This window comes from Tachypleus tridentatus, chromosome 11 (assembly GCF_004210375.1).
Source record: "Tachypleus tridentatus isolate NWPU-2018 chromosome 11, ASM421037v1, whole genome shotgun sequence".
NCBI lineage: Eukaryota > Metazoa > Arthropoda > Merostomata > Xiphosura > Limulidae > Tachypleus > Tachypleus tridentatus.
In genome coordinates this window covers 20550453-20559578 of record NC_134835.1, presented here as the reverse complement: position 1 = coordinate 20559578, position 9126 = coordinate 20550453, and the positions used below count along the sequence as shown (strand labels likewise).

Here is a 9126-nt window from a genome sequence, read left to right as displayed (position 1 = left end):
GTCCACAGTAGCTCAGAATAAGACACTTAGTATGTCCACAGTAGCTCAGAATAAGACACACTTAGTATGTCCACAGTAGCTCAGAATAAGACACTTAGTATGTCCACAGTAGCTCAGAATAAGACACTTAGTATGTCCACAGTAGCTCAGAATAAGACAGACACTTAGTATGTCCACAGTAGCTCAGAATAAGACACTTAGTATGTCCACAGTAGCTCAGAATAAGACACTTAGTATGTCCACAGTAGCTCAGAATAAGACACTTAGTATGTCCACAGTAGCTCAGAATAAGACACTTAGTATGTCCACAGTAGCTCAGAATAAGACACTTAGTATGTCCACACTTAGTAGCTCAGAATAAGACACTTAGTATGTCCACAGTAGCTCAGAATAAGACACTTAGTATGTCCACTGTAGCTCAGAATAAGACAGTATGTCCACAGTAGCTCAGAATTAGACACTTAGTATGTCCACAGTAGCTCAGAAATAAGACACTTAGTATGCCCACAGTAGCTCAGAATAAGACACTTAGTATGTCCACAGTAGCTCAGAATAAGACACTTAGTATGTCCACAGTAGCTCAGAATAAGACACCCTAGTATGTCCACAGTAGCTCAGAATAAGACACTTAAGTATGTCCACAGTAGCTCAGAATAAGACAGTATGTTTTCACTCAGTATGTCCACTGTACCTCAGAATTAGACACTTTGTATGTCCACAGTAGCTCAGAATAAGACAGTATGTTTTCTGTAGCTCAGAATAAGACACCTAGTACAGTAGCCACTGTACCTCAGAATTAGACACTTAGTATGTCCACTGTAGCTCAGAATAAGACACTTAGTATGTCCACAGTAGCTCAGAATTAGACACATAGTATGTCCACAGTAGCTCAGAGTAAGACACTTAGTATGCCCACAGTAGCTCAGAATAAGACATTTAGTATGTCCACAGTAGCTCAGAATAAGACACTTAGTATGTCCACAGTAGCTCAGAATTAAGACACTTAGTATGTCCACAGTAGCTCAGAATAAGACACTTAGTATGTCCACAGTAGCTCAGAATAAGACACTTTAGTATGTCCACAGTAGCTCAGAATAAGACACTTAGTATGTCCACAGTAGCTCAGAATAAGACACTTAGTATGTCCACAGTAGCTCAGAATAAGACACTTGGTATGTCCACAGTAGCCTCAGAATAAGACACTTAGTATGTCCACTGTAGCTCAGAATAAGACACTTAGTATGTCCACTGTAGCTCAGAATAAGACACTTAGTATGTCCACAGTAGCTCAGAATAAGACACTTCCACAGTAGCTAGTATGTATGTCCACTGTAGCTCAGAATAAGACACTTAGTATGTCCACAGTAGCTCAGAATAAGACACTTAGTATGTCCACAGTAGCTCAGAATAAGACACTTAGTATGTCCACAGTAGCTCAGAATAAGACACTTAGTATGTCCACAGTAGCTCAGAATAAGACAGTATGTCCACAGTAGCTCAGAATAAGACACTTAGTATGTCCACTGTAGCTCAGAATAAGACACTTAGTATGTCCACTGTAGCTCAGAATAAGACACTTATGTCCACAGTAGCTCAGAATAAGACACTTAGTATGTCCACTGTAGCTCAGAATAAGACACTTAGTATGTCCACAGTAGCTCAGAATAAGACACTTGGTATGTCCACAGTAGCTCAGAATAAGACACTTAGTATGTCCACAGTAGCTCAGAATTAGACACGTAGTATGTCCACAGTAGCTCAGAATAAGACACTTAGTATGTCCACAGTACCTCAGAATTAGACACTTAGTATGTCCACTGTAGCTCAGAATAAGACAGTATGCCCACAGTAGCTCAGTATTAGACACACAGTAGTATGTCCACAGTAGCTCAGAATAAGACACTTAGTATGCCCACTGTAGCTCAGAATAAGACATTTAGTATGTCCACAGTAGCTCAGAATAAGACCTCAGTATGTGTCCACAGTAGCTCAGAATAAGACAGTATGTCCACAGTAGCTCAGAATTAGACACAGTATGTCCACTGTAGTATGTCCACAGTAGCTCAGAATAAGACACTTAGTATGTCCACAGTAGCTCAGAATAAGACACTTAGTATGTCCACTGTAGCTCAGAATAAGACACTTTAGTATGTCCACAGTAGCTCAGAATAAGACAGTATGTCCACAGTAGCTCAGAATAAGACACTTAGTATGTCCACTGTAGCTCAGAATAAGACACTTAGTATGTCCACAGTAGCTCAGAATAAGACACTTAGTATGTCCACAGTAGCTCAGAATAAGACTTAGTATGTCCACAGTAGCTCAGAATAAGACACTTAGTATGTCCACAGTAGCTCAGAATAAGACACTTAGTATGTCCACAGTAGCTCAGAATAAGACACTTAGTATGTCCACAGTAGCTCAGAATAAGACACTTAGTATGTATGTCCACAGTAGCTCAGAATAAGACACTTAGTATGTCCACTGTAGCTCAGAATAAGACACTTATATGTCCACAGTAGCTCAGAATAAGACACTTAGTATGTCCACAGTAGCTCAGAATAAGACACTTAGTATGTCCACAGTAGCTCAGAATAAGACACTTAGTATGTCCACTGTAGCTCAGAATAAGACACTTAGTATGTCCACAGTAGCTCAGAATAAGACACTTAGTATGTCCACAGTAGCTCAGAATAAGACACCACTGTAGCTCAGAATAAGACACCTAGTATGTCCACAGTAGCTCAGAATAAGACACTTAGTATGTCCACTGTAGCTCAGAATAAGACACTTAGTATGTCCACAGTAGCTCAGAATAAGACACTTAGTATGTCCACAGTAGCTCAGAATAAGACACTTAGTATGTCCACAGTAGCTCAGAATAAGACACTTAGTATGTCCACAGTAGCTCAGAATAAGACACTTTGTATGTCCACAGTAGCTCAGAATTAGACACGTAGTATGTCCACAGTAGCTCAGAATTATGTCCAGACACTTAGTATGTCCACTGTAGCTCAGAATAAGACAGTATGCCCACAGTAGCTCAGAATAAGACACATAGTATGTCCACAGTAGCTCAGAATAAGACACTTAGTATGTCCACTGTAGCTCAGAATAAGACATTTAGTATGTCCACAGTAGCTCAGAATAAGACACTTAGTATGTCCACAGTAGCTCAGAATAAGACACTTAGTATGTCCACAGTAGCTCAGAATAAGACACTTTGTATGTCCACAGTAGCTCAGAATAAGACACATAGTATGTCCACAGTAGCTCAGAATAAGACACTTAGTATGTCCACAGTAGCTCAGAATAAGACACTTAGTATGTCCACAGTAGCTCAGAATAAGACAGTAGTATGTCCACAGTAGCTCAGAATAAGACACTTAGTATGTCCACAGTAGCTCAGAATAAGACACTTAGTATGTCCACAGTAGCTCAGAATAAGACACTTAGTATGTCCACAGTAGCTCAGAATAAGACACTTAGTATGTCCACAGTAGCTCAGAATAAGACACTTAGTATGTCCACAGTAGCTCAGAATAAGACACTTAGTATGTCCACAGTAGCTCAGAATAAGACACTTAGTATGTCCACAGTAGCTCAGAATAAGACACTTAGTATGTCCACAGTAGCTCAGAATAAGACAGTAGCTCAGAATAAGACAGTATGTCCACAGTATGAATAAGACACATGTCCACAGTAGCTCAGAATAAGACACTTAGTATGTCCACAGTAGCTCAGAATAAGACACTTAGTATGTCCACAGTAGCTCAGAATAAGACACTTAGTATGTCCACAGTAGCTCAGAATAAGACACTTAGTATGTCCACAGTAGCTCAGAATAAGACACTTAGTATGTCCACAGTAGCTCAGAATAAGACATTAGTATGTCCACAGTAGCTCAGAATAAGACACTTAGTATGTCCACAGTAGCTCAGAATAAGACACTTAGTATGCCCACAGTAGCTCAGAATAAGACATTTAGTATGTCCACAGTAGCTCAGAATAAGACACTTAGTATGTCCACAGTAGCTCAGAATAAGACACTTAGTATGTCCACTGTAGCTCAGAATAAGACACTTAGTATGTCCACAGTAGCTCAGAATAAGACAGTAGCCTCAGAGTAGCAGAATAAGACACTTAGTATGTCCACAGTAGCTCAGAATAAGACACTTAGTATGTCCACAGTAGCTCAGAATAAGACACTTAGTATGTCCACAGTAGCTCAGAATAAGACACTTAGTATGTCCACAGTAGCTCAGAATAAGACACTTAGTATGTCCACTGTAGCTCAGAATAAGACACTTAGTATGTCCACAGTAGCTCAGAATAAGACACTTAGTATGTCCACAGTAGCTCAGAATAAGACACTTAGTATGTCCACAGTAGCTCAGAATAAGACACTTAGTATGTCCACAGTAGCTCAGAATAAGACACTTAGTATGTCCACAGTAGCTCAGAATAAGACACTTAGTATGTCCACAGTAGCTCAGAATAAGACACTTAGTATGTCCACTGTAGCTCAGAATAAGACACTTTGTATGTCCACAGTAGCTCAGAATAAGACACTTATAAGTATGTCCACAGTAGCTCAGAATAAGACACTTAGTATGTCCACAGTAGCTCAGAATAAGACACTTAGTATGTCCACAGTAGCTCAGAATAAGACACTTAGTATGTCCACAGTAGCTCAGAATAAGACACTTAGTATGTCCACAGTAGCTCAGAATAAGACACTTAGTATGTCCACAGTAGCTCAGAATAAGACACTTAGTATGTCCACAGTAGCTCAGAATAAGACACTTAGTATGTCCACAGTAGCTCAGAATAAGACACTTGGTATGTCCACAGTAGCTCAGAATAAGACACTTAGTATGTCCACAGTAGCTCAGAATAAGACACTTAGTATGTCCACAGTAGCTCAGAATAAGACACTTAGTATGTCCACAGTAGCTCAGAATAAGACACTTAGTATGTCCACAGTAGCTCAGAATAAGACACTTAGTATGTCCACACTCAGAATAAGACACTTAGTATGTCCACTGTAGCTCAGAATAAGACACTTAGTATGTCCACAGTAGCTCAGAATAAGACACATAGTATGTCCACAGTAGCTCAGAATAAGACACTTAGTATGTCCACAGTAGCTCAGAATAAGACAGTCCCACAGTAGCTCAGAATAAGACACTTAGTATGTCCACAGTAGCTCAGAATAAGACAGTATGTCCACATAGTAGCTCAGAATAAGACACTTAGTATGTTCACTGTATCTCAGAATAAGACACTTAGTATGCCCACTGTAGCTCAGAATAAGACACTTAGTATGTCCACTGTAGCTCAGAATAAGACACTTAGTATGTCCACTGTAGCTCAGAATAAGACACTTAGTATGTCCACAGTAGCTCAGAATAAGACACTTAGTATGTCCACAGTAGCTCAGAATAAGACACTTAGTATGTCCACAGTAGCTCAGAATAAGACACTTTGTATGTCCACAGTAGCTCAGAATAAGACACTTAGTATGTCCACAGTAGCTCAGAATAAGACACTTAGTATGTCCACAGTAGCTCAGAATAAGACACTTAGTATGTCCACAGTAGCTCAGAATAAGACAGTATGCCCACAGTAGCTCAGTATTAGACACATAGTATGTCCACAGTAGCTCAGAGAAAGACACTTAGTATGCCCACTGTAGCTCAGAATAAGACATTTAGTATGTCCACAGTAGCTCAGAATAAGACACTTAATATGTCCACAGTAGCTCAGAATAAGACAGTATGTTCACAGTACCTCAGAATTAGACACTTTGTATGTCCACAATAGCTCAGAATAAGACAGTATGTTTTCTGTAGCTCAGAATAAGACACCTAGTATGTCCACTGTACCTCAGAATTAGACACTTAGTATGTCCACTGTAGCTCAGAATAAGACAGTATGCCCACAGTAGCTCAGTATTAGACACATAGTATGTCCACAGTAGCTCAGAGTAAGACACTTGGTATGCCCACTGTAGCTCAGAATAAGACATTTAGTATGTCCACAGTAGCTCAGAATAAGACAGTATGTTCACAGTACCTCAGAATTAGACACTTAGCATGTCCACTGTAGCTCAGAATAAGACACTTTGTATGTCCACAATAGCTCAGAATAAGACAGTATGTTTTCTGTAGCTCAGAATAAGACACTTAGTATGTCCACTGTAGCTCAGAATAAGACAGTATGCCCACAGTAGCTCAGTATTAGAGACATAGTATGTCCACAGTAGCTCAGAGTAAGACACTTAGTATGTCCACAGTAGCTCAGAATAAGACACTTGGTATGTCCACAGTAGCTCAGAATAAGACACTTAGTATGTCCACAGTAGCTCAGAATAAGACACTTAGTATGTCCACAGTAGCTCAGAATAAGACACTTAGTATGTCCACAGTAGCTCAGAATAAGACACTTTGTATGTCCACAGTAGCTCAGAATAAGACACTTAGTATGTCCACAGTAGCTCAGAATAAGACACTATGTATGTCCACAGTAGCTCAGAATAAGACACTTAGTATGTCCACAGTAGCTCAGAATAAGACACTTAGTATGTCCACAGTAGCTCAGAATAAGACACTTAGTATGTCCACTGTAGCTCAGAATAAGACACTTTAGTATGTCCACAGTAGCTCAGAATAAGACACTTAGTATGTCCACAGTAGCTCAGAATAAGACACTTAGTATGTCCACTGTAGCTCAGAATAAGACACTTAGTATGTCCACAGTAGCTCAGAATAAGACACTTAGTATGTCCACTGTAGCTCAGAATAAGACACTTAGTATGTCCACAGTAGCTCAGAATAAGACACTTAGTATGTCCACAGTAGCTCAGAATAAGACACTTAGTATGTCCACAGTAGCTCAGAATAAGACACTTAGTATGTCCACAGTAGCTCAGAATAAGACACTTAGTATGTCCACAGTAGCTCAGAATAAGACACTTAGTATGTCCACAGTAGCTCAGAATAAGACACTTAGTATGTCCACAGTAGCTCAGAATAAGACAGTATGTCCACAGTAGCTCAGAATAAGACACTTAGTATGTCCACTGTAGCTCAGAATAAGACACTTAGTATGTCCACAGTAGCTCAGAATAAGACACTTAGTATGTCCACAGTAGCTCAGAATAAGACACTAGTATGTCCACAGTAGCTCAGAATAAGACACTTAGTATGTCCACAGTAGCTCAGAATAAGACACAGTATGTCCACAGTAGCTCAGAATAAGACACTTAGTATGTCCACAGTAGCTCAGAATAAGACAGTATGTTCACAGTACCTCAGAATTAGACACTTTGTATGTCCACAGTAGCTCAGAATAAGACAGTATGTTTTCTGTAGCTCAGAATAAGACACCTAGTATGTCCACTGTAGCTCAGAATAAGACACTTAGTATGTCCACTGTAGCTCAGAATAAGACAGTATGCCCACAGTAGCTCAGAATAAGACAGTATGCCCACAGTAGCTCAGTATTAGACAGTATGCCCACAGTAGCTCAGTATTAGACACATAGTATGTCCACAGTAGCTCAGAGTAAGACACTTGGTATGCCCACTTAGCTCAGAATATGTATGTCCACTGTAGCTCAGAATAAGACAGTATGTCCACAGTAGCTCAGAATAAGACACTTAGACACTATGTCCACTGTAGCTCAGAATAAGACACTTAGTATGTCCACAGTAGCTCAGAATAAGACACTTAGTATGTCCACAGTAGCTCAGAATAAGACAGTATGTCCACTGTAGCTCAGAATAAGACACTTAGTATGTCCACTGTAGCTCAGAATAAGACAGTATGTCCACAGTAGCTCAGAATAAGACACAGTAGTATGTCCACAGTAGCTCAGAATAAGACACTTAGTATGTCCACAGTAGCTCAGAATAAGACACTTAGTATGTCCACAGTAGCTCAGAATAAGACACTTAGTATGTCCACTGTAGCTCAGAATAAGACACTTAGTATGTCCACTGTAGCTCAGAATAAGACACTTTGTATGTCCACAGTAGCTCAGAATAAGACACTTAGTATGTCCACTGTAGCTCAGAATAAGACACCTAGTATGTCCACAGTAGCTCAGAATAAGACACTTTAGTATGTCCACAGTAGCTCAGAATAAGACACTTAGTATGTCCACAGTAGCTCAGAATAAGACACTTAGTATGTCCACAGTAGCTCAGAATAAGACAGTATGTCCACAGTAGCTCAGAATAAGACACTTAGTATGTCCACTGTAGCTCAGAATAAGACACTTAGTATGCCCACTGTAGCTCAGAATAAGACACTTATGTCCACAGTAGCTCAGAATAAGACACTTAGTATGTCCACTGTAGCTCAGAGTAAGACACTTGGTATGTCCACAGTAGCTCAGAATAAGACACTTAGTATGTCCACAGTAGCTCAGAATAAGACACTTAGTATGTCCACAGTAGCTCAGAATAAGACACTTAGTATGTCCACAGTAGCTCAGAATAAGACACTTAGTATGTCCACAGTACCTCAGAATTACACACTTAGTATGTCCACTGTAGCTCAGAATAAGACAGTATGCCCACAGTAGCTCAGTATTAGACACATAGTATGTCCACAGTAGCTCAGAGAAAGACACTTAGTATGCCCACTGTAGCTCAGAATAAGACATTTAGTATGTCCACAGTAGCTCAGAATAAGACACTTAATATGTCCACAGTAGCTCAGAATAAGACACTTATGTGTCCACAGTAGCTCAGAATAAGACACTTTGTATGTCCACAGTAGCTCAGAATAAGACACTTAGTATGTCCACTGTAGCTCAGAATAAGACACTTAGTATGTCCACTGTAGCTCAGAATAAGACACTTAGTATGTCCACAGTAGCTCAGAATAAGACACATAGTATGTCCACAGTAGCTCAGAGTAAGACACTTAGTATGTCCACAGTAGCTCAGAATAAGACACTTTGTATGTCCACAGTAGCTCAGAATAAGACACTTAGTATGTCCACAGTAGCTCAGAATAAGACACTTATGTTCACAGTAGCTCAGAATAAGACACTTAGTATGTCCACTGTAGCTCAGAATAAGACACTTAGTATGTCCACAGTAGCTCAGAATAA

General features: G+C 39.8%; 1 protein-coding gene across 1 annotated transcript in view; it reads right to left on the bottom strand.

Moving 5' to 3' along the window:
* The window catches only part of LOC143231308 (medium-chain acyl-CoA ligase ACSF2, mitochondrial-like), an 81854-nt gene that overhangs the window by 4845 nt on the left and 67883 nt on the right, over positions 1–9126 (bottom strand). The gene's annotated exons all lie outside the window — the stretch shown is intronic.